The sequence below is a fragment of the Epinephelus lanceolatus genome, chromosome 18 (genome assembly GCF_041903045.1).
Source record: "Epinephelus lanceolatus isolate andai-2023 chromosome 18, ASM4190304v1, whole genome shotgun sequence".
In the NCBI taxonomy this organism is placed as follows: domain Eukaryota; kingdom Metazoa; phylum Chordata; class Actinopteri; order Perciformes; family Serranidae; genus Epinephelus; species Epinephelus lanceolatus.
This window is the reverse complement of record NC_135751.1, coordinates 3,528,070-3,533,933: the sequence shown is the minus strand read 5'-3', so window position 1 is coordinate 3,533,933 and position 5,864 is coordinate 3,528,070.

Below are 5,864 nucleotides of genomic sequence, written 5' to 3'. Positions count from 1 at the left end.
TTGGACCCAGCCAGGGTGTGGATGGACTTTATTAAAGCCAATCTGCCTGATGCATCTCTATCTTTATGTCTGCCTCACTGCACACTCCAGTTTTTTCAAGAATGGATCTGAATCTATAATTTTTAGACAAGAAACACATCTATCAAGTGTTGAACATGAGAAGTTACGTAAAATGGGATTTAAAAACGTATGTAACTCCTCATTCTTAAGACATAGTGCCAGGGGGTAGCAATATTAATTTCAAACAAAGTTAATTTCCAACTTTCCTCACAAATTACTGATTTGGTTAAAGGTTTTATCGACCATAAAGAAGTTACATTATTGAATGTTTATAGACTACCAGGAAATGATAAACAGCTGATCAAAAAGATTTTTAATATAATATCCATGGAAACATGAGGCGTGTTGATATGTGGGGGGGACTGGAATATTCATTTACAGCCCTCCCTGGACTCAACAGAACACCAAAGATAAAGTCTGAAGCATTACATGTCAAAAAGAAATAGGTATGATAGATATATGGAGAGAACTACATCCACTTCATAAGCGGTTTACCTTTTTTTCCCATCCTCATTCTGTGTATTCAAGAATCAATTACTTTTTTATGTTTAAGTTGGATAAACACCAAATTATAAACTGTAACATAGGTGTAAGGGACATCTCTGACCACGCAGGAATATATTTAACATTACATTTAGACAGTAAGCCCAAGGAGACCTTATGGAGACTCAATACTAGCCTTCTGAATGACCCTCAATGTCAAAAATATATAAAGGGAGAATTTAAAGATTATATGACTCATAATAACAATGGAACTGTATCTCTGGATGCTGCAGAAGTTCTTATCGGTAAATTAGTAATATGGTCAGGCCAGAAAAAAAAGGATAAAGGGACATGAATGACGGACTTGATTGAAAAGTTAAAATCTTTGGAGAATGAACACATAGAGAATAATACCACTGTCTTAAATCAGATCCAGGATACAAAACAAACTCTAAATAACCTATATGAAAGTCAAATGGAGAAGAGAGATAAATTCATTAAACGAAATTTTTATGAGAATGGCCCGAAATCTAAGAAATTATTGGCCTGGAGAATTCACAAACAACAAGCTGAGAGATTTAATACATAAAGTTAAAGAGCCCCAGACCAACAAGATATTTCACAAACTGGAAGATATACAAAATTCCTTTGAAATTACACAAAGTTATATGCCCAACCCCTTTAGATTTACCATCTGTAGGAACAGAACAGAATAAAATAATAACTCAGGAGATAACAGAAGAAGAAATAAATGAGGCTATATCAAGACTGAAAGCAAATAAAATGCCAGGTGCCGATGGCTATCCATCAGAATGGTACAAAACCCTCAGAGAGATAATAATACCAATACTCCAGGAATGTTTTAACTATGTTCGCAGGGGTGGTGAGACTCCAATGTCCTGGAGACAAGCAGTAATCTCAGTAATTCCTAAAATGGGAAAATATAAGACAGAATATAGTTATAGACCTATATCTGTTTTAAACATAGATTATAGATTATTTGCTTCAATACTAGCAAAACTATTGGAAAACATAATCCCTGATCTAAAAGATACAGACCAGACAGGCTTTGTAAAAACCAGGAAAACCCAGGACAATGTGAGATACGATTTCAGCGTATGGTCTGGTCTGAGATTAGTTGTTACTATCTCTGTTGGGAAGAGCAGCCTGTGGTCAAGGTCGAGCTGCATCTTCCAGTCACGGGCTGGGTCAAGGAGGGTCGTGTTCGCGTAATATCCTTCAGTACAGGTTTAGATACATTTCAACAACTCACAGATATGTATAATTTAGAGAAACAGGATTTTTTCAGATATCTTCAACTGAGACAATACTTTGATAAAAATCTTAAAACTACAGAAGAGAAGGGAATGAGCCCAATTGGCATATTCATTGATGCATATAAGGGTAAAATTACCAGAAAGCTGATTTCTAGGATTTATTCATCATTACAGTTGGAAAAGGGTCGGTCCACATTGTACGTTAAATCACGGTGGGAGAAAGAAGCTAACATAAAGTTAACCGAAGATGACTGGCTGAACATATGTAAGACACAATCTAACATGTCAAGCTCAGGTCTGTGGAGGGAGTTCATCTGGAAAAACACTAAGTTTCTTTATAACTCCCAAAATTAAAAAATCACAAAGCAACAAACCTGAGGATGGTCAGTGTTGAAGAATGTGTGGTAACATGTCTGCTGGTCACTTTCATATCTTTTGGGAGTGTTCTAAAATTTCCTCTTACTGGGTAAATGTGGTTACAGAGATCAGGGGCCGTATTTATCAAGCGTCTTAAAGCGCCATTTTAGTCTTAAGTGCTGAGAATTTGTGAAATTTAGTCCTACTCTCAAACTTAATAATAAAAGCTATTTATCAACCTTCTCAAGTCTAAGAATCACTCCTACTCCCCCAGATATTTAAGAGATCTCCAGAGGTGTCCTAAGTGGTTAGGAGTTGCCAGTAAAGGATGGCACTGCGGCGAGAGAGACGTGCGTGAACGTTCCGGGACCGGAAGGATGTCCTGGCTTTGTTTGATGACGAGCAGCTGATCAAACGGTATCGTTTGGACAAAGCGGGTATTATTTTTGTCACAGATTTAATAAGGGACGTCATCTCATCAGTAACATTACGCAGCAGAGCTTTCACAGCAGAATTAAAGGTCATCACAATGCTTCGATATCTCGCCACTGGAAAAATGCAACAGTGTAACGCTGATGATTTGGGGCCATCACAACCGTCAATTAGCAGAATTGTTATGGAAACAATAATGGCCCTTACTACTCACCTCGTCATGCATTTCATTGACTTCCCAACTACACCCTGGGTAATTCAACAGAAGCAAACTGCATTCATGCAAATAGTTGGCTTCCCTGGAGTGGTCAGTGCAATCAATCATGGCACACATATTAGGATCATCACTCAAAGCTTGGACGAGAGCGTTTATGTAAACAGGAAGAGGTACCACAGTATCAACACGCAAGTAGTGTTTGATGCAGACTACAACATCTTGGATGTGGTACCCAAGTGGCCTGGGTCCACCCATGATACAAGGATCCTAAATGAAAGTGGCCTGAAGCAGCTGTTTGAGAGGCACATTGTGCCACCTGGGTGTCACCTAAGTGGGGGTTCTTACCCCTTATCAGATGCCACAGACACAAGGCCAAATGAACTATAACAGCGAACGAAATGCCTAATTGTTTTAAATTTAAAATCTTTAATTAAGTTTATAGAATATGGTTTAATAGGGGGGTTTATTCTCGTGACAGGGCACACAAAAGCACAAGAAGTGTGGTGGAGAGAGGAATTGGCCAGTGGAAGCGCAGATTCTACGTTCTGCATTCAGAAATACGGCAGAGTGTGCCGTATCATTACGGCATGTGCAATACTGCACAACATTTGTAAGGCGCGCAATGTCCCAGTCCCAACGGCAGACGGCGATGATGACGATGAGGGAGGAGATGGAGATGCGAGCATCCCTAGCAACATCCATCCATCTGATAGTATCTCTTCTTCTCTTTAGTTTGGTTTTCTTTTTGATTCCATGTTGGTTTCAGCTTGGTGGACTGTGGCTGCAGTATATAGAGCCACTCAGTTAACCGCACACCAGTTTCAAGGTAGTTGCCTAATTAATGAATTGGAAAGATAAGGAAACATTTATTTTTGATTCACTGCCAATGTATATGTTTTGTATTATTTGTAGATTATTGTCAAAATATACACTCCCATTGTCCATTTAATTATTCACTGAGATATTTCTAAGATATTTCTATATTCTTAGATAAGGGATTCCCTTCAGTGATTGGTCATTTCTATTGACTTGGAAGTGACGTCACCTAAAATTCCGTTTACGGCACATAGTACTGTCGTGATTCAGCTCTGAGACCGACACTTAAGATTCAGTCCTACACTTCACTAAAAGTGTGAGTAAGACGCTTGATAACTAACTTTTAAGTGCAGCTTTCAGCGAAGAATTTTTTTACTCATAAGTCGACTCTTAGCAGTGCTCTTAGGAGTAATTCTAAGAAGCTTGATAAATACGGGCCCAGGGCCCGTATTCACAAAGAATCCTAAGACTAAAGTAGCTCTTAGTGACATCATTCTAAGAAAAATCTTAGAATTCCTCGATTTCTAAGATTTTTCTTAGAATTTTCCCTTGGTAAGATAAAAGTTATTCACAAAGCATCTTAGGCCTTAAGAGAGCTCCTAAGGTGAAAAACTGTTCAGAGGAGGGAGGAGGACTTTTAAGAAGCCTAAGAGTGTCTTAAACAGAGAAGATGGCGGAAAGACAGAGAGGAAGGAGAGATATTCTTCGTATATTGAACGACAGTGATTTAATAAGACGCTACCAGCATGATAGTGCAGGGATAATGTTTGTGGTTAACCTCATCAGGGATGAGCCTTCTTTTCCCACCCAGCGTAGTAACGCAATAACGCCCGCTTTGGATTGCAGCACGTACCAGCGCTTCTCACACTCATTGCTTGTGCGTAAAAGGAGAGGGAATGATGCATTGATTTGTCGGGCAATACGCTCCCAAGTCTGCCTCTTCCCTTGTGCCGTGATCCCGGGATCGAATTTCCCTCTTAAAACTCCGTTGTTCTCCTCCACGAGCTGTGCCAACAGCAGGCACTGCTCTTCTGTCCAGTTCGGGTTTCTCGTTCTCCATTTCGTTCATTGTTTTGGTCATTCTGCCAAATCAAACCGCTTTTTACAAGGAGGCCAGCAATCACAGTAATTGCTGACAGCTGAGTCTGCGTCCACCATTAATATCAAATAGATTAAGTAGTAAAATTACCAGCATGGCGAGTAAACATAATAATAAACAAATCAATATAATAATCGGCATGTGAATGAGGTACGTTCAAACATTTTGAAGCTGTGTAACAATTAATTTAATTTTGCTGAGTTTCATCATCATGACATAAAATTATTTTCATGATTACACATTTCTTAATAGCCTACAGTCTAAGTTCTATGATGGTTGATTTCACTGTCCATTCATTACTAGGAGCACTTTTTTTTTTTTTGTAACAACCAATCACAGCTTTTAGAAGACTGCGTCATACCTAGCAACGGGGTCAACCACACCTCCTCACTAAGATAAAAGTTTCTGTCCCCTCCTTGCTCAGAGTTGCTCTCAGAAACTTCCTGAATCACTCTTAAGCTAAGATTCCTTGCAAGGAATTTTTAGGCTAAGTTAGGAGCTCTCTGAGAGGACTCTGAGAATCTTTGTGAATACGGGCACAGATCAATAACGGCCGCGTTTCCCAGTTAAGAGCCATCTTAGGACTTTAGAGCGCAGTTAAGAACATCTTTGGTAAGAAGGGACGCTAAGATAGGAGTGTTTCCCAGATGCCTTCTTAATGCCCTTCTTAGGATCGCTCTTACGATTGCTCTTTAAGACGCTCTTAACAGGAGCTGACCACTATCGCGGTGCTGAAACTAAATCAATCGATGTTAGGCACATCGATCACCCACCACTTCATCAGCGCATCAGTCACATACAGTGCTGCTACCTAACGCACTAATTCCCTGCTGCTCGTGTGTATGTGTGTTCTAATAATTCTAATGAAAAACTAAGACGATAAATATTTGTTAATGACCTATTTTCATGACGAAAACAAGACTACATCTAAATAAGAAGTAGTCTTGGTAAGAAAATCATGTGGAAATGTATTATATTTAAACAAAAAACACAGATGCCTTGCTGAGGCTGGTGCTGTCTCCCACCACGTCCAGGAAGCTCCCCACTGTGTAAAAACGCAGCGCAGCCAGGCATTGCACCTCTGGGCTGAGGGCGAAATTGCACCGGGTTGCCCTCCTGATGT